Source organism: Bos grunniens, chromosome 5, assembly GCF_055505025.1.
Source record: "Bos grunniens cultivar Pamir isolate PY7600 chromosome 5, Bosgru_T2T1.0, whole genome shotgun sequence".
Classification (NCBI taxonomy): Eukaryota; Metazoa; Chordata; class Mammalia; order Artiodactyla; family Bovidae; genus Bos; species Bos grunniens.
This window is the reverse complement of record NC_141169.1, coordinates 86,495,158-86,516,476: the sequence shown is the minus strand read 5'-3', so window position 1 is coordinate 86,516,476 and position 21,319 is coordinate 86,495,158. Positions and strand designations below refer to the sequence as shown.

Below are 21,319 nucleotides of genomic sequence, written 5' to 3'. Positions count from 1 at the left end.
CTGGTTAATAGTTGGATGGGAGAGACTATGGTATAATAGAGATGTGAATTCACTGAAATTCATAAGAGCTGGGTTCTCAACCTTGTTTCTAACTAAAGAGAATTGCCTTGGGCAAGTCAGTCAACAGCTCTAGAACTCAACTTCTGCATCTGTAAAATAAGGAACTTGATATTAGGTCATCTTTCAGGTCTTTTCCAATCCAGGATCCCAGTGTACATACAGAATTATCTCTAAATCCAAGTAGACTCTGTTCAGCCAAGGATTATAATCCATCCAGAGTCTTTTGTGATAACTTGATAGAAAAAAAGTATCAAGTAGACCTAATGAGGTTAACTTGAGCAACACTAGAAGTGGTTTTTAGGTACTGAGGATCCAACATGGTGTCTTCTTACAGATGAAACCTCTATGTTTAATTTAATACAAAGGCAAGGATTGTTGGTTTCCCAAATGAAACCTCTTTGCAACCTGGCAAGCATGTCTGCTAATCAATGGAGAAGCAGAACACTAGGCAATAATTAAAGGGATCTCCAACATAAGTCTACCCTCTGTGTGCTCAGTCGCTGTCTTGCTGGACTCTCTGCGACCCCATAGACTGTACCTTTACCTCCCCAAACCAACCAGGGGTCAAATTCAGACCATTATGTTTCTTTACATACTTTTGTATTTATCTGAGAACAGCCCAAGAATGTTTGAGGGAGAAAGGCTATAGCCACTCCCCATTCTGACTTTAGTTTCTAGTCTTCAGGATTGCCACTTGTTTGATGTTTTTTTTTAAAATGCCCCCACTCATATGCAAACTATTCCCCTGGAGCAAATCCCTCTTATCTTCTCAAATTGTCATAACAAGCCTGTGAAATTATAGAATTATGCAATTCTAAAGAGAGGAAACATAGAGATTTCCTAATACAATTCTTGTCCTGACATATATGACCCACTTCTTTCTCTACAACAAGACTGTCTCTACCTTACACGGTAGTCCTCTTTATTGGACAACTCGAATTTTTTTTTGGAGGTTTTCCATTTCACAGTACCGAAATGATCTTCATTTATCTCTCACAGTTCTTTGAGAGCAACACAAAACCACTAAACTATCTTTTCCACATGCCAGATATTCAAATATTTGAAGACAGTTGTGATGTTCTGATGGAGAAGGCAATGGCACCCCACTCCAGTACTCTTGCCTGGAAAATCCCATGGACGGAGGAGCCTGGTAGGCTGCAGTCCATGAGGTCGCTAAGAGTCCGACACGACTGAGCGACTTCACTTTCACTTTTCACTTTCATGCCTTAGAGAAGGAAATGGCAACCCACTCCAGTGTTCTTGCCTGGAGAATCCCAGGGATGGGGGAGCCTGGTGGGCTGCCGTCTATGGGGTCACACAGAGTCGGACACGACTGAAGTGACTTAGCAGCAGCAGTAGCAGCAATGATGTTCTGAGTTAGGCTGCTAGACCTACTTAAGTTTATCAATAAGGCCTTGCAACAATTAGCCAATTCTTTCTTAATAGTGTAATCCAATCTTTGGCTTATTAACCATTTAAACTTCACATTCTTTTTTCCTAAAGAATCACTCTCAAGTGTCTACTATTTTAGCCTTACATACTAATCTTACATTTATCTGAATATTGGATCCTGATTATTTGATTCAGCATACAAGCTACCCTTGTCAGATACTTGTCATCTAAAGATCTGCTAAGCACATTTTCTACTGAAGTTTTGTCAATAAATATTCAAAGACAAGGACCAGGTGACAGTCCACATTCCACTGGCACTCATCCATCAATCTATGACTTCAGTTGCTCTACCTGCCAAAAGTCTGCCTAAATATCTCAAGCTCTAAATATACCCCCCTTTTTTTTTTCAGAATTATATGAGCAAGTTCTCTTGTAAGCTCAAATATACATTTGTCTTGGACTAGAACTTTGAACTCACTTCTAGAAGTCTTACTGTATTCTTTATCCCAGGTTAGATTTGAATGTCCAGTGAAATATGTTGTATCTAAAGGCTTCCCTAGCGGTTCAGTGGTAAAGAATCCACCTGCCAATACAGGAGATTCAAGTTCGATCTCTGGAGAAGGAAATGGCAACCCACTCCAGTATTCTTGCCTGGGAAATTCCATGGACAAGAGAAGCCTGGAGGGCTACAGTCCGTGAGGTTGCAAAAGAGTCGGACATGAGTCAGTGACTAAAACAACACCAACAAATGTTGAATCTCCACTTTGCATTTAGGAGATAAAACAGGCGTTGAAGAGTTCTCCTTTATTATGTCAATTATTCATTTTATACCCCAATATTATCATAATAATTTTTGAGAGCAAAGACCTCATTATATTTTAGTATCCACAGTGTAAACAAGATAATTTAGCCTAATAATCCTAATAAATGTTTAAGAATGAATGAATGACCATGATCATTGACTTTCCAAAAGTCCCTATCTTTCTTATAAGCCTTAGCTTTGTACCCCTTCTTCTATCTTTGATACCCCTTTAAATTTTGAGCTTATCAAAGAGCACCTGATACAGTTACACTTTTATTTAACTCCTTTTCTTTCTCAGCAGGATTATTCCCAATTATACAGTCAGAATTACAATTTTAGAGCATCTCATCCTTCTTGAGCTATATTTCTTCTTTATAATCTCTGTACACGGAATTATAAATCAGGCAACATTCACACTTAATTGGTATTTTCAGTGTAGTTTTTTGTTTCTTCCTCTATTCTTTATGCTTCAGCTTCAAAACATTTAGGCTCCTAACACTCAAAAAGATAAAAATAATAATATAAATTTGTTCTTTTGTCTCCTCAAAGCTTTTATATTTCAGTTCCAATGTTTTAACTCCTTAATCTGTAGAATGATTTAAAATCTTAATACTTACTAAACAATAAACAAGATTAAAAAAATTATTCTAAGGAACTTAAAGACTAAACCTAACATTCACATTAGCTTTCAAAAGCAGGCATATCATAACTGATCCTTAAAAATCACACTCAGTAATTTAAATTAGAAGAATGCCTTCTTTATGTAGCAAGTGTTCTGCAAACCTCAGCCATCTGAAACAGTTATGATACCCAGTTCTACTCTTCCCTTGACTTTTCACCAACATCTTGAGCAGCAAATTAATAAATTCTGAATAGCTTTTAAAAACAGAAGTCTCCAAGAAGACATAAAATCATGCATGACTCAATATGTCCATATAGCTTATGAGAAGAGGGTCATCACTTGTTGGGTATGAGTCTAATGGTCAAGTCAACAGGCACTAACCCCAGAAGCATAGAAAACCCAGTGGAGGAAGGCAAAGATAAGATAGGGGAGGTGGGAAAGGAAGAAAATAGCAAACGAGAGAAGCAGAGAAGTTCAATGCAATCATTGTAAGCAGTGCAAAAAAGAAAGCCCCACATCCCCTGCAGTCCTTGATACTCTCAAGAGATGACAGTTTGGGAGAATAACTCATGTCCTTACCGATTACCCTAGAACACCAATGAATGTTTAACAGTGACCATACGTGTTATCTAGTAACACCTGAAACACATTACTGTCAAAGAAAACATTTCTATGTCTTTTATCATCTCCCTACCCCTGGATTTTGAAATCAGCAGCAAGTAGGTAAACTTATATTTGTATCAAACTCTCTGAGCAGAACTCTAAAAAGCTGCTTTTTATCAGAATTCAAAAATTAAATAAGAGGGACTTCCCTGGTGGTCTAGTGGTTAGGACTCTGCCTTCCAGAGCAGGCAATGTGGGATCAATCCCTGGTCAAGGAACTAAGATCCCACATGCCTAGTGGCCAAAAAAACGAAACATAAAACAGAAGCAATATTGTGACAAACGCAATAAAGAATTTTAAAATGGTCCACATCAAAAAACTTTTAAAAAGTAATAATAAAATCCTATAGTAGCTGTACCTCTTCAAAAGTTTTTAAGTATTATATATACACCAATCACCACTATTTTCAAGCAGAAAACACTCCCATGTCACCACAGTGAATCGAAAATTCGTCTCCACATACAGAAGAAAAGTGCTATTTAGGATTCTGAAGCCCTCACAAATCAGTTTCTCACACCCTCCAGTGTTATATTATACATGATATGATGATCGCAAATGTTATTAACCAGATTTTGAACGAACCAGATTTTAAATCAGCTTGGAAAAGTTCCAGGTAGAAGCTCAAATTCTCCCACAGTTACTCAATCATGAAATGTTGAAGAAGTGATAAGAAATTAAAAGGTACTTTTTCTCTCCTCCACAGAATACACAGAATCACTTACATCTCAGACAATTATATTTAGAATATTGGCAGCTCAAATTGTCATGATTGACACAAGAAGACAACACTCGAAACAAACCCCAGGCTAGGGAAAATAGTTATCATAAGCAGTTTTGCGATCCATTTTTTTTCCCTCTGTGAAACAGGTAAGAGAATGCTCCAAGATATTGCACATAGTCATTTACATACAGTATCATTTTATGGAATTTTCCAAGGTGTTAATTAAAAGTTTTAATGAATGTTAATCATCTGTCAATTTCATTGGCAATCTCTGTTCAACCATATGCTTCTCTTTTACACCTGTAAGTTATTTTCTAAAACCATTACTTTAAATTATTTTACTTCCTTAACATGTTATTTGTATTAGTATTTAGGAAATAAAACTTCCGTAGGATATACAGCAATCTTCTACAGCTTTTGTGTATTTTCTAACTTCTTTAAATAAGGTATGAGTTTGTAGGATTTGCATGATCATTATACTTCCAAGAGAGAATCTAAAAATCTTCATTCTTTTTTTAAAAAACTTCACTCTTAAAAAAAAAATCTATTATTTTAAGTTAAACTGGTTTTATGCCCAGTAAAGAATGCTGAGCTGGAAAATGGTATGTGGTATTGTATCCTAGAAACCTAAAATTGAAATTTTCATTAAGTCACTATACAACTTTGCTGCCTTAATCTTTCTCTGGTTCGGTAAGCTCTTATATTCAATCAATTCATTCGTTTGTTTAAATACACTTACTGAGCACTCTTCTAAGTTCTAGGGATACAGCAATGGACAGAACAAACAAATATTTCTCTCCAGTGAGCTTACAATCTAGTTAAGGAAGCAAGAAAATTCAAAGTGGTAGTAAGAGCTAAGGAGAAAAAGCAGAAGGCAGCAAAGGGAAAGATGGAGACTATGTATGTTCTTGGGAAAGGGTGGAAACAGGTGAAATTCTAAATAGGGTGGCCAGGGAAGAACTCACTAAGAAAAGACACTTGAATAAAGATCTGAAAAGACAGCCAACCATCCAGGTATCCAGAGGAAGAGTGCTCTGTGGAGCCACAAGTGCCAAAGCCCCGGGGTGGGAAAGCATGGGAAGTGTTTGATGAACATCAAGTGTGGATGGAGGGACCTCCCTCATGGTCCAGTAGTTAAGAATCCGCCTGCCAATGCAGAGGACACAGGTTTGATCCCTGGTCCAGGAAGATCCCACATGCCTGGCAGCAATCAGGCCCATGTGCCACAACTACTAAGTCCATGCACCCTAGGGCCCGTGCTCCACAACAAGAGAAAGTGAATGTCACTCAGTCGTGTCCAACTCTTTGCGACCCCATTGACTATACAGTCCATGGAATTCTCCAGGCAGGAATAGTGCAGTGGAAATACCTTTCCCTTCTCCAGGGGATCTTCCCAACCCAGGGACTGAACCCAGTCTCCCGCATTGCAGGCAGTTTCTTTCCAGCTGAGCCACCAGGGAAGCCCAAGAATACTGGAGTGGGTAGCCTATCTCTTCTCCAGCGGATCTTCCCGACCCAGGAATCAAACCGGGGTCTCCTGCATTGCAGGCAGATTCTTTACCAACTGAGCTATCAGGGAAGCCCTACAACAAGAGAAGGCACCTCAATGAGAAGCCTGTGCACCTCAACTGGAGAGTAGCCTCTACTCGCCACATCTAGAGAAAAGCCTGCACATAGCAACCAAGGCCCAGCACAGTCAAAAATAAAATTAAATATATTTTTTAAAAAAGATTGTGGATGAAGCAGACTAAGCAAAAGGAAAAGTAATAGGTTACGAGGTCCAAGATGTAGGGGAATAACAAATCATTAAGGCTTTGTCGGTCAAGGTAATGACATGGTTATTGATCTGTAAGAGGAAGGGAACCACTGCAAGCTTTGAACAGAGGAATAACATGATCCATCTACATTTTACCATGGTCACTCTGGCTGGCCAGAGACAGGCGATGGTGGGAGCAGTTAGGAGGTCATGAAAATAATCTACGTGAGAGATGACAATAGCATGAATTATGGTGGTAGCTTAGGAAGTGGTAAGAAACAGGCAGAATCTGGACACATTTAGAAGGGGGAGAAGATAGGATTTCTGAGGGACTAGGATATTAAAAAAAAAAGAGCTGTCTAAGGATGACTTCAAGGATTTGGCCTGAGCCGCTGAAAGAGTGGATTTGCCATAATTGAGACGGGAAAGACTATAGAAGCTGGGGGTCTCAGGTGGGGAGAGATCAAGAGTTCATGTCTATAACCATTTTATTAAAGTCCCTATGAGTCATTGGAAGAGATGTCAAACAGGCAGTTGTATATGTGAGTTTAAAGTTCAAGAGAGAGCTCTGGCTCCAGGCATGTATTTCAAAGTCATCACTACATGCATGGCATTTAGAGCCATGAGGCTGGATAAAGACTAGCAAAGATTTTTGTTTTTACAGAAAAAAAGAAAAGGTCAAGAACTTCCCTGGTGCTCCACTAGTTAAGAATCTGCTTCCCAATGCAGGGAACATGGGTTTGATCCCCAACTGGGAAACTAAGATCCCACATGCCAAAGGGCAACTAAGCCCACACTGCAACTACTGCATCCATTCGCCACAACTCGAGAGCCACATGCTGCAAAACACAGAGCCCATGGGTTCTGGAGTCCACAGGCCACAACTAAAGAGAAGCCCAAGAAACACAATGAAAAATTTTGCGTGCCACAACTAAGACCCAATGCAGACAACAAATAAATAAGAAAGAAAGGAGAAGGGGTCCAAGAACTAAACCCTCCTCCTGCTGCTGCTGCTGCTGCTGCGGCTGCTACTACTGCTGCTAAGTCGCTTCAGTCCTGTCCAACTCTGTGCGACCCCATAGACAGCAACCTACCAGGCTCCCCTGTCCCTGGGATTCTCCAGGCAAGAACACTGGAGTGGATTGCCATTTCCTTCTCCAATGCATGAAAGTGAAAAGTAAAAGTGAAGTCTCTCAGTCATGTCCGACTCTTAGCAACCCCATAGACTGCAGCCTTCCAGGTTCCTCCGCCCATGGGATTTTCCAGGCAAGAGTACTGGAGTGGGGTGCCATTGCCTTCTCCAAACTAAACCCTAGGGCACACTAAATGTTTGGAGAGTAAAACAATGAAGAGGGACCAAATAAAGAAGAGAAAAGCATCAGCTAGGAGAGAAAAGGAAGATCAAGGAAATGGAAGTCAAGTCAAAAACTTGTTACCAGACAACAAGTGTAAATAACAGTTTCCAATGTTGTAGACAAGACAAGTAAGGTGAGGACTGACAATTAATCACTGGCATAGCAATGTGGAGGCCACTGTTGACTTGTTTTGGTGGTGTAATGAAGACAGATGCCTCTTTGGAGTGGTTCCAAGGGAAAAGCAGAGGGAAGAATTTGGAGGAAAAAAAATTTACACAACTTTTTCAAGGAATTCTTCTTGAAACAGATGGAGACAAATGTAGAGTAGCTAGAGAGGAGTGGCACCAAAAGAATGCTTTTCCTCTTAAAATGGAAGAAATAAGATTTTAAGAGGAAAATGTTGATGGTAGGTTGATGGAAAAGATCTAGTAGAGGAAAAAGTTGATGTCGCAGAGAGAGAAAGGAGCATGGGTGAAGGAATAAAGGTGAAATATGCTCAGCTGCATCCAACTCTTTGCGACCCCAAGGACTATATAGTCTATGGGATTCTCCAGGCCAGAATACTGGAGTGGGTAGCCTTTCCCTTCTCCAGAGGATCTTCCCAACCCAGGGATCAAACCCAGGTCTCCCGAATTGCAGGCAGATTCTTTACCAGCTGAGCCACAAGGGAAGCCACGTCTGAGCAAGCCAGAGGTAATAAGACCGCAGGATCTCATGCATAAATGGGTTGTCTTTACTAGAACCACCTAGAGTTTATATATAGGAAAAAGAAGAAGGCAGAGTGCATGCAGGCAGGTACACAGCTATGTGATAGAAGTTTTAAGAAGTCCTATGCTGGTTCCTTTAATTTCTAGAAGAAATAGGAAGCAAGACCATGAGCTCGGAATGCAGATGGAACAGGAGGCATGACAAGTGTGAGACGAGTGGGCCTTCCCCCCAGAACAAGCTAGGCTCTCCCCTATCACTGGACCCAATATGTGCTTTTCCTGTTCCTGAGAAGTCTGTTCTCTTAGGTCATCACACAGATTCTTCCTTTTCATCATCCACATCTCAACTCTACCATCATCTTCTTCCTAGACCACCCCAACCAAAGCAGATGCTGTAAAGTACTTTCCATCATATCACGCTATTTATTCTTCTTCATATGAAATTACCACATTTCTTATATATAGTTTATTTTCTATCCCGCACACTAAATTTTAAGCTCCTCAACGGCAAGGGCTGTCCATTTTGTTCACCGCTTTATCTCCAATGCCAAAAGAGGGCATGGCACCTGCTAGGTATTCAATTACAGGTACCATGGACTACACTCTGGAGATCTTAACCTCCCCAGAGAAATGTCATCTACATGGGACATCTGCTTAGAGCAGGCTTCTCAAAACCACATAAATATAGGATCTAGGAGAGAGGTAAAATAGTAAACCTAGTTGTGTTCTTGTTGCCAGCATATGAATAATAAAAATTAAAACTTGCTGCATCCCTACCCTTGCTGAGATTATCTGGAAAAACACTAAAACCAGTGATAACCTGGTTTGGGACATAACTTGCACTAACCTCTAGCTATGACACTGAAACAACAATTCAGTTTTCAAAGCCTACCCAAAAAACACGATTAGTAATGAGGACTCCAATTCTGTATCTCTTTTCATTTTCTCTCTTGTAGGATTATTTTTGCCTCTTTAAATGTTGCTAAATAGACACTAGAGAAAATAAAGGGAATTTTCTGACATTCTGCAAGCAAATCAAGGCATATTACCAGCACTGCATTCAGTCATCAAGGGCCCACTCTTTACCTGGGAGCAGCCAGGGCACCCAGACAGGAGCACTTACCCAACTAGGTTCTCAGGGGAGCTCAATGTCGCACTGATTTCTTAAGAAACGAACTTCTTTTTTTCCTTTAAAGAGAGTGAGTCATTGCAAGTTGTAATGAGTGCAAATATCAATTATTTTAGAAATGGTGAGTTAAATTTACATGATTTTTTAAAGTTGCGTTTGGAGCAAGTAACATATTTGACTTATATGGATGACCACTCCACTCCAGTACTTTTGCCTGGAAAATCCCATGGACGGAGGAGCCTGGTAGGCTGCAGTCCATGGGATCGCTAGAGTCTGACACGACTGAGCGACTTCACTTTCCCTTTTCACTTTCATGCATTGGAGAAGGAAATGGCAACCCACTCTAGTGTTCTTGCCTGGAGAATCCCAGGGATGGCGGAGCCTGGTGGGCTGCCGTCTCTGGGGTCGCACAGAGTCGGACACGACTGAAGCGAAGCAGCAAGCAAGCAAGTGAAACATTCATGTATATACAAAGCTGTGTTCAACCCATTTCTGTAAATGCATGTTTAATAATTTTTATCATTTTTGTTTTATTTTGGGGCAAAACAGAGGGAAAGAAGAACCTCCTGATGGCTCATTACACAGCATTTTCACAAGAAAGAAGCCAACAAATTGGAGGGGACATTGTGTTAACGTGAGCCATGACTAACATGCTCTCTCCATAGCCATTTCTCAGTATCTCATTTACACAAAGTGGCAGAGTCGGATTTGCTGGGTTTTGAACTAACTATATGTTCCCTTTTATGAAAAGTATCAACAGGGATTTTTTTTTTTTTTTCATGGCTGGAGGTCTTTTCCTCATCTAAATATTAAAGTCTGGCAAGTCTTTCCAACTTACTTGGGGTATAATCATGCTTGCTACTTGTTAATTAGGAGCAGGGTGATAACTATTAAAAGTTGAAAGAGTTTCCTGATGCTTTCAACAAGTTTCAACATGATCCCAAGCTTTGTCAATAACCACAAGGGAAAAAAGAAACCAAAAGGAAAATGCCTCTCCTGAATCCTTTATTTCCAAGAGAAGGATGAATTCTACTCTTATTGTATCACTCTCACTTGAAAGACATCTTACCCTCAAAAAAGCAGGCCAAATGATAGACCCAATCATGTTCAGAGAGAAGAATACAGCCCAGCAAGGGAGCCGGGAGACCTGGGTTCTATGAGCAATTCTTTTACTCCCTGTGCCTTTAAAAGTCTTGTCTGACATCTCTGGACCTCAGTTTCCTTGGGACTGGAGGAAGGATTACAGGCTATGAAATATGTCCCAGTTCTAAAATTGTATTTTCACTAATTAATTTAAATTCTTGAATAAAATATTTACAAAACAAAAGGTGTATTATGTGTCTCTTACAGCAGGCAAATAGCTCAGTAGTTTGATAGCTACTAACAAATAGTGTTGATTTGCCACTTCTCAAGTTTAGAATATTTGAGCTTTATATATATTATCTCATTTCATCGTCTGAACAGTCTTGCAAAAATACATTATCACTGTTTTCTTGACAAGCTAGAAAGAAAGAGAATGAAGGAGACAGATGAAGTGACTTGCTTAAGGTCAAAATGGAGGTGTTACAACCAACACCCAGGAGAAGTATCTGTCCCTATCGCTTCACTTGGAATTAAAACTTACTAGTACAAGCCAGTTATTAATACTACATAGGAAACAGAAACAAACAGTGGCTATGGAGAGAATTTTTTTTAAAAAAAACCTAAGTAAAGAAAGATTACAAACAGTTCCCATAAACTCAGGTAATATATCACATTATTTTACTATGTTGGGATTTCCCCTCACACTTAAATTCACTGTTCCTCAGAAGAGTCAGTCTAAAATAAATTTGTCTGCAGTGGCAAATTTCCAAAAATAAATATTAAACACAACTACTGGAATCTTTGTAGTGTGTTATCAAAATAATGAGATATAGATACTCAATGTATATACCACATACGTTTTAACACAAAAAAAACACACACAGCATCCCCAGGCCTGAAACAGAATTTATATTACTCAAGAAAAAGAAACAAGAAGTAGAATCTTAGGAGAGTTTAAGTATAAAGGTTACTGTTAACACTCAGTGGTACCATCAGAAACCTTACTCCAAACTGTAGAATAGCCAAAATGAACATAACCCCAAAGACAGACCTTGTATTTTATTTCCAGGGGTTATAATTTGCAGGCCTAGTACCATTCTAGTTGAAAAGTGATAAAGTTTGAACTTTCATCAAAAAGCATAAAACATATTTTTAAAAGACCATAAAACCATCAACAAAAATAACTACAAATCAAGCTGCAGTACTTGCTGTTCTGCATCGCACCAAATCAAAGAATGAACAAGTAACATCTAAATGCCAAAAAGTTCATATAACTGACTCATTTAATTCTTGCAAAAATCCTGTAAGTTAAACCCAATTTTACAGGTGAGGAAAGAGAAATTCAGAGAAATTAAATGGCCTGAGTACAGAAGACCTGGATGGTGGGTTAGCTCGTTGCTCTGCTATGTTATTTCTGAAGCAGCAACACAAAAGCAAGGTGTATTATGGGACTAATAAACAAATATATTTAAGCCATTAAGAACTAGGAGAAGTCTTATAAAAATAATATATAGAACTCTCCTAGAAAGCCAATTTTTATTGCCCTCTTCCACTCATATCCAATATGCAATAAGAACTAAGTTGGGAATTTAATATTAACACACACAAACACACACACACAAAAAAAAGGGGGGAGAAAGGAAGGACATAGGGAGAGAGAGAAAAACAGAGAGAAAACACATTTCCTAAATTAGCTAAAAGAATCTATTCTCTTCTCTGGACTAGAGATTGTGATGGCAAAATGCAACTCTAAGGAGTAGGTTAAAGAATGAGGTCTGGGAATCCAGTTAACCACTGGACTCTGTGCTTCCACTGCCAAGGGCGTGGGTTCAATCCCTGGTCAGGGAACTAAGATACCATAAGCCATGCTGTGTGGCCATAAATAAATGATAAAAGTGAAGATCAAAAAAAAAAGAATGAGGTCAGAAATACTAAAACTATTAAAATCACCTATTAAAACTGCTAGGATTTCATGGTACTTTAAAGAGTGATCTATAGTTTCACTGGTTATGGAGGTAACAGAAAGTATTTACAAAACCAACTCTACCTTAATTCAAATTTGAAAGAAAAAATTGATTCCTAATCCAAACTAATCTAAATCTCATTTCTAGTAGACACATGAATTAATATTCCCCTTGAGTCACCTAACTATGAAAATTGTTTTCTTAACCCTCCTGAAGAACATGGCAATTCCCTAAGTAATCTGAGTTTACAAATAATCTACAATAAGATAAAATAGACTCAACTATTTCCTCTTACCCCAACATTCTTTGTTAAACCCGCTCTTGCTTGTATCAACCCTTCCAACATGATTCCCTTAGCGGAGCTTTCCAAGGAGTATCAAAATGAGGAATGTGGAAATGTGGTATCTGAGTGTGTGCTGTGCTGTTCTAAGTCGCTTCAGTTGTGCCTGACTCTTTGTAACCCCGTGGACTGTAGCCAGCCAAGCTCCTCTGTCCATGGGATCCTCCATGGACAATACTGGAATGGGTTGCCATGCCTTCCTCCATCCCAATCCATGGATCGAACCAACGTCTCCTGTGTCTCCTACATTGCAGACAGATTCGCTACCGGGGAAGCCCCGAGGTATCTGAGATCCATCCCTAAATGAAAGTCATATTATCTGGACTATTTATCCTGTTACTAAATAGATCTCCAAAATCATGGTCTGTTTATATAATTACTATGGAAGTTAGTCATGAAACTCTATGTGTGTATATATGAATGGTGAATGTTTCTTACTGCTTATCTATGGAAGTGATCTGTTTGCAAGCAACTGCACCAGTCTACAAGCAGCTGAACTGGTCTTGAAGAGTCAAGAAGTAGACTCAAGTAAAGAAACTCCCTGAAATAAATTGTACTATTATGAAACTTAAAGCAACTGCTGACCAAAATTGAGCAGAAAAAAATAAATCTATATTTAAAATACTTCAATATGGAAATACTAAATTACTAAAGGAAAAATTAATCTGAAACACCAAAAAGACATACAAAGTATTCTCCCATTTAGACAACTTATCTGAGCTCAGAATTTATGGCTTTGAAAGACTGTGCATTTTTCATAATTTGGAAAGAATAGGCACACCAATCTAAAAATGGACACAGTTTTGCATGTCAGTTATAACAGAAGAACACAAAAAGACATGAAATCTATTGTGACTATGTAAGGTATAACTTCAAAGTAATGTAACATCTATTTTAAACCATATTTTAAACTTTTGCAGACAAATAAGTGTGGTTCTCAAAGAACTAAGCTTAAGAAACTGTATACTTATCTCCCGGTTGCTATTATTGCTTAAAAGACTTCAGAGGCCCTGTTTTGTAATCCTCCAATTTATGACTGACCCAAGAAAACAGACTGGTTACTTCAGTTCCACAATTTGTGTTGCCCTCCACTTCCACTCCCCTTTTCACTACCTGCCTGTTTTATTTGCCAGAACTGGCTCAAATATATCTTTCAACTATTCTGAAAAATAAAGACTTTCTTCAAAGTTAGAAAATTTGCCCACTGAGGTTATCAAAAGAAGATGCCTCAGGCTCTCTGGCAACTTCCCACGGAGGCGTTCCTGAAATATTCTGAACAATTTCATAATCACTGAAAGAAGTATATACAGTCTTGAAAGTGACTACACTGAATTAGATTCAACACTTCTTTATATACAAAGTTTTATTTTTTAAATCGGAATTCGTTTCTAGCCATCTGATTTTAAAACGTATCTTAATAAGTAAAGATATAAACAAAACATTTTCAGGCATTCCATTTAATCCATATATAGCAAGGATCAACAGCTTTTCTAAAAATTTGGAAAAATAAATTAACAGGTTGAAGGAAAAGGGATAAATGAGGAAATTCGTATTAAATATACATACTACTAGATACAAACATAATCAGCAAGGACTTACTGTATAACACAGGGAACTCTACTCAATACTCTGTAATAACCTTTATGGGAAGAGAATCTGAAAAAGGAAAAATACATATGTATATAAAACTAAACCACTTTATTGAACATCCGAAAAGAGTACAACGTTGCAAATCAACTATGCTAGGTAGCTTCAGTCGTGTCCAACTCTTTGCAATATCATGGACTGTGGCCCACCAGGCCCCTCTGTCCATGGGATTTTCCAGGCCAGAATACTGGAATGGGTTGCCATTTCCTCCTCCTGGGTATCTTCCTGACCCAGGGATGGAACCTGCATCTCTTAAGTCTCCTGCACTGGCAGAGGGCCAATGCATTGACACCAGTGCCAAAGGAAATAAAACACTTGATCCACTTTTAAAAATTAACATGAGGACCTTATTTATATAGAGCAATTACTTATGTCGACCACAAAAATTTGGACAAAGCAATCAACTTTGTTAAGTAAGGAGGAAATGTCAAATAAAAGCAGAAGGAATATAGCTTGTTAAAACAGCAGCCTGAAGCTCCACTACTTTGGCCACCTGATGCGAAGAACTGACTCATCAGAAAAGACCCTGATGCTGGGAAAGATTGAAGGCAGGAGGAGAAGGGGTGACAGAAGACAAGATGGTTGAGTGGCATCACCCACTCGATGGACATGAGTTTGAGCAAGCCTCAGGAGATGGGCAGGGAAGCCTGGCATGCTGCAGTCCATGCGGTCGCAGAGTCAGACATGACTGAGCAACTGAACTGCCTGAACTGAAAACAGCAGCCAATGAGATCCTTTCTTTCCACTATATCAGAAAAGTATCCAGTTGAGAAAGTATACCTTCTTTTGTCTACTTCTCTAACACTCAATCTATTATTTCTGTGAAAAATTCACATTACACCAGAGAAAAAAATATCTAGGTTTTGGTGAGTACCATATAATTCTCTGTCCTACTTGGGGTCTGGCTACTTGGAATCAACCCATCATATCTGGAACTATGTCTAAAACCAGAAGATGGGACTCTACTGTCTTCAACATGCAGACATGATTCAAACAACTATGTGAAAGTCACTGAAGAAACATACAATAATATACTGAGACAAGTAGATAAGATATTAATCAGATTTTGCATCAAGTCTAAATTTCCCTTCAGATTTCCAAGGGCCATTTTAACTGGATGATATCAAACTTGCTGAAGACAGAAAGCAAGAGAAGGGTGGTTTACAATGTTATCAAATGGTGAGACTTCAAATTTTCTGCATGATCATTTATCTGAAACAAATTCATCAATAATGTCTAGCAGAAAACATAAATTTCATAAGGCTGACTGCAAAGTAAACAGATTAATGATAAAAGCATCATTTTCAGTAAAAAGACTTCACACTAAGACTACCATCTTCCATGTGCTTTTAACTCCAAATCTGTTCCAATAAAGGGTTTAATAAGAAGTGGTCATGTGCAAAAGCACTAGATTTGGAGGACATTAAATGAACTGTAGGGTTCTCAAAATGAACATTCTAAAATGAGTTTACTGGTTACTAACGAAAATGAGATGACTTCAAAGTATTAAAAAACCACCAATAACCCTCTCATAAGATATAATTTCAATGAATCCTTTCACCATATTCTGTACCTAAAATTTCCATTAAGCATAACTTTTCAGCAAATTATCATTTAGAGTTTTAAATAATTTGTTTTCTTCATACCTGCAACACATAGGCGTATTTCTAGATTTCTTCTTTCTGATCCAAATTACTATTTTTTTAAAAAGACAGTGAATCTGATACCTAATTGCAAGTAAGCAGTGGTCATTTCCATTTTGCAAGCAAGATGTCCAAAATAAAAAGATAAAGTGTCAATTTCTTAAATCAGTGAATCCTGTTCACTTTAGAACTCAGAACTTCTCTATCCTGGAAATGGAAGATGATATTAATCATCTGACGTTAATTTCTCACATACATAACAGTTCTTGTCACTACATGGAACACAGGCTCTTTACAACAAACACCCTACAGATCTTTAATTGGTAACTAGGAAACATGCTTTTCCTAATTATCGAGTCTCTTTTAAATATTATAGTTTTAAATACTCATTTAGGGAAACTAATGAGGGAAGCTATGAGAGGGATAAAGAAGGTATGTTGTTTTCAAAATTAAAAATTTCAGGACATTCGTCCAGCAGGCATAAAATAACATAAAACAAATAACTAGATAATCAAACAATAAAAGCAAAGTAGAAAGAATATGAAGGCTTTTTTAGAAACTATTACTGCACATATGCAATAATTACTTCCATCAACTTTTATTATACATTTGTTCTTATGGAATCATGATGCACAAGTGCATGCTATTGTTTAAACACATTCACCGCATACCCCATAACAGAATATGATGACAATATGTATTAAGGATAATACAGAAAATGTGACTAAATGCATTCTGTATTATGGTTCCATAATACAGCATGCAAATGGTTCTGACTAAGCAGACACAGGAGACGGTCGTTAGTGTACACGCTGTGAATGTATATTATGAATAATGCATAAAACTTGGCTAAATCCTAATGAGTCCATTGACATCCTATGGGGTCCAAAGGAGGCTCGGATCCCAAAGCCCTGGCACATTTCTACCCACCAATCATTATAAAAAAACAATACCATGAAAACAAAGGACGTTAAACTACACAAATGCACTCTCATTCTAGGTAAAGGTTTTGAAAGAAGCGCAAAAATGGAAAGAAACTTTGAAAAGAGAGTTAAAAGTCCATCTTACATCATCACCCCACTTACAGTTTTTCAAAATTACCCATTGCAATTTAAATGGGACAAAAGCTGCAGTTGAAGGTTTGATGTTATTTCTTTTCTCTGGGTTTCTTCAGGGAGCTGCTATTACAAGGGAGCTCTGAGCCATCCCTAAGAAGTGACCAAACTCTTAGACCATGGCTGTAGCAAGTCTTCCTGCTTTGAAAGAGTAAATGTTTACAAAATGAATTATGGTCCATTACATAAGGAAACGATAGAATGTGTCTGAAAGCAGGCTTTATGGTAGAAACACCTTCAAAATCTAGTTTTACACAGTTTTTGAAGGAATCGAAAAGAATGCCATGAATATGTTCTTGCACATTTTAAAAAATTAGTGTTTTTTGCAATAGCCACTAAATACTCTTAAAAACTGAGTCCTTGCAAAGAGAAAACATATGGATTAATCCTACAAGAGTATACCCTAAGATGAACACCTATAGGAACATGATCAGCATGATCACTGAGCCAAGATCCAGAGCCGAGCAAGCTGTGCTTCAGATGCACAAATTAGGTATAAGCCAAAGGCCGGGCCACCCAAGCCTCTCCTCGGAGTGGGAGTGGCAAAGCCAGACAGCTGCTCTTTCCTGGTGCTCCCAGGGGCGGGTGGGAAACGGGCATTCTGAGAGCACATCCCCAGGGTACCGTGCAGAAAAGAGGAGCAGGCTGGTCACTTGGGGAAGCAGCCGGCCAAGAAAAACCCTGAACTCTCAGAAAACACGCAAGGGGGAAACGTTGCAGTGGGAGCCAGAGTTAAAGTTCTGGAATGGAGTTCTTGACAATTTGCCCAGCTGCCTGCCATTTTCCCAGCTGTTTTCCAGGTAGGAGGACCAGGCACGGTCAAGGCCAAGGCTGAAGCAGGAAGCTGCCACAGAGCCGAAAGCCTATTAATACATCCACACCTCATCACTGAATTCTAAAATGCAGTTCATTTACCATCCCACATTTGGGCTAAAATCAGCTCATGGCTTCGCTGTAATGGTAATTTTTTGCCTCTGTGGACTGAGGATTCCCAGGAAGACCCCTTCTCAGTGATAGCATTGCCGAATTTTCCATCTCTCACTACCAGTACAGCCAGAAATTCTGACTCTGAACAGTTATGAAAAACAGCCCTTCCTAAGTTTCTATTTAAAGTACAAATACTCCTGGGTGTAGTTAAATAAGAAAAATTATGATGATAAATTTCTGTTTGCTTGACGATCTAGGACAATGGAGGAGCCCTGCGTGTTTTGGTTAGACACTAAGCGATTTAAAGACAAGGGTAAAAGGTGAATGATGGGACGTGCTGACATTCACTCAGGTTTTCTGATCAGACTGCCTCTAGCCCAGCCAGGGATCCTGTGATGAGGAACTAAGACTTTCAATAGAGACTTCAAAGTTTAAAACTTTCTGGGCACTGGGTTATTGTTTGTATTTACACCTGGGTAAGCACTGTCATTGCTGCTAGAGCATGAAGTATGAAAATCATACAGAAATACAAGATATCTGCTATAACCACTTCTGCTGTTTTCCTTGTTCTGAAATCTGCCTCTTATCAAGTGCAATAGAACAGAGTTCAGTTCCTGATATAACAATTCCATCAAGCTATTCTGCCTCTGAAAACCATTCTCCACCACAGCTTGTCCTGGCGGCGACACTCTAAGCGACTGACAATTGCTTGCCTCCCCCACCCCCACCCGCCAGTGGCGCTTCACCCCTCCCAGCTGCCACCAAAAAGAAAACAGAAAGTCTCTCAGTACCACTTTGCTTCTCAGCAGGAAGCCGGTACTGTTTGTGATATCCATTTTGATACAAACCTAAATTAGGCCTCTGGAAATAGGTAATGCATAAAAAGAAGCGTTTTGTGTCACCAAATTATTATTATAGGTTACTGTTAACCCTTGGAAGATAGAGGTGAGCCCGGCAGCTCCCCACTGAGGTGGTGATTTGACATGAAATCACAGGCCCTACCTCAGAAGATGGTTCAGGTGAGCTTGCGATGAGGGAAACTATCTGGTTGACCTAGAGGACTGTGATAGCTGGTTTAAGTGGGGAAGCTGAGAGTGATGCTAGTTAAACAAAAGGATCAGCACAGCGTGTCAAGCCAGCGGTCTGCTGGCGCAAGTTTAACAGCTGACAGAGCCTGGAGATGCAGGAAAACGAGAACAGTCATGATAGTTTACTATCAGGCAGGTTGAAGACTCTTCCAAAGTTCTCCTCGCAGAGACACGTAGAGGGGCCAAGGTTCAGAGCAACACTATTTTTTAAAAGGTCGTTTGTGATAAAACTGTTAACTAGTCCTGTTGAAATAATAAATTAGAATATTGCATATACTAAGGTTTGTGTATTTCTTCATATCATTTGTCTTTTAAAAAACTTTTTATTTTATATTAGAGTATAGCAGATTAACACTGTCATGATAGCTTCAGGTGGACAGAAAAGGGATTCAGCCATATATATTATTAATACACGTATCTATTCTTCCCCAAACTCACCTCCCATCCAGGCTGCCACATAATATTGAGCAGAGTTCCTGTGCTCTAGAGTAGGAACTTGTTGGTTATCCATTTTAAATGTAGCAGTGTCTTCATGTCTATCCCAAACTCCCTATCTCTTCCCCCAATTCTTCCCCACTAGCAATCATAAATTCATTCTCTAAATACACGAGTCTGTTTTGTTTTGAAAATTCCCTGCTCAAAAATTTAAATTGCTGGTCCATAATTAAGATTCGAAGAAATCTAAGAACTTAGCCTAAAACTACTCCTACATTAAATCATTTTACTTTTCCTATTTAACTTCTGCAATATTTGATTCTCTCATTCTTCTTTCTGTATTACTACATTAAAATAAGCAGCAGTTATCATGTTAATAATTATAAATATAACTGAATTCAAACATCCAAATCAAAGACCACTTTCTATCAATCTTGATTAGTGAAAGAAACACAAAGAATCATGCAAAATATCCTCTCATCTTTCAGCTCAGCTCAGCTTACTTTCCAATTAAAAACTATATGACAGAGAGTCATCATATCATACAATAACTTGGATTTTCCTCCCTCCTCATGCATTTTTATTCTATGTTTTGATAAAAATTATCACGTGAGACTGGCTTATCTCATTAAAATAAACAGACATGACTGAGTTCATATCTCTTGAGACAGTCAAAACAATGCAAAATGTAATTCCTCAAATTGGGATAACCAGTATTTACTGAATAAATAACTAAACAAGTAAAGCTTTTTCAAAGGGAGTATCACAGGTTTATGATGAAGAGTAACAGAAATATTCTGCAACTGGTTTCATGGAAAAAGAAAACAACTAATATGAACAACCAAAGTTTTATAGGAAGTTGAGGAGACAATGGATACCAGCCAAATTTCATAGCTGCAGTTTTTAGCTGAGTCTCTAAATTTGAAGGCAGAGTAAATGTTCCTCTCTCCTTTCCTAGACACAACCCATAAAATGACAGGCTCTTTTTAATGTCTAAGAATGCTGTTTAGGTCTCATCGGAGTGAGCAACAAGATCTTCAGACTGAGAAAATACCTAGTCAATTGCATTTAGCTGCAGTGCATAACATGGTAATATCAAAAGTGCTGGAATCACACACGTCAGGGTAAGGGCACCATATGATCCCAGTACAATCTCATTCAGGGAATTCTGACTAGCTAATTCCTTGGCATCCTCAGATATCTACATATCATCTGAGCCAGTTACCGAAATTAAATCTATGTTTCCATTTTCTAAAATAATTCAATTCAAATATTCAACAGCAGTACATCTGGTCATAGTTCAAGGACCTCAGTGTTGATGAGGCACTTTCTTCAAAGTTTCTGCAGGCTATTTGCCACACATCGTACATACCTGTGCAGTTCATTCCCTGGGAAGTCGCTTTTGCCGTAGCTTCCGCCTTAAAAATATTCCTACACCCATGCTGATTTTGTATCTGTTCAGTTCAAATTTAGATTCATTGGTACTTTTCCATAGTTACATTTCTTGTTCAGTTGATTTGTCCTTTTATTTATTCTGAAGTTTTTGATGTAAGACAAACAGGAATACCACCTTCTAAAATTACTACTATCCTACCATCCTCCGATGGAACATTAGCGGGAAGCAATATTCTCCAAAGCTATGAAGCATACACTGCCCTAAATTACATTGCAGTCGCTGCCCTGAGCTCACACATTTTTGAATAGAAAGGCTCCCAGGGATCTCTCTGTACTGACTGCATTTACTGCTTTAAAATATTTTTAACCCAGACGCTGAAGTGCCAGCCTTGCAGTTCCTCATGCTAATCCCAGCCTGGGTGGCTGTTCTTAAGGGAAAGCATTCAAAACATTGTAACAGTGCATCAACTTTGA

At 38.7% G+C, this 21,319-nt stretch overlaps 1 protein-coding gene across 44 annotated transcripts in view; it reads right to left on the bottom strand.

The window, feature by feature from the left end:
* Positions 1-21,319, bottom strand: part of SOX5 (SRY-box transcription factor 5) — a 1,169,920-nt gene that overhangs the window by 1,121,615 nt on the left and 26,986 nt on the right. For 3 of the 44 annotated variants that reach the window (XM_086401753.1, XM_086401795.1, XM_086401758.1), the window contains exon 1: positions 20,823-20,960. The exons of 32 other annotated variants lie outside the window; for them this stretch is intronic. The gene's annotated coding sequence lies outside the window, so the exon portion shown is untranslated. Of the gene's footprint in view, positions 1-20,822; positions 21,303-21,319 lie in introns of those variants that run through there. 9 more of the 44 variants (XM_086401767.1, XM_086401770.1, XM_086401749.1 and 6 more) reach the window with 7 other exon arrangements.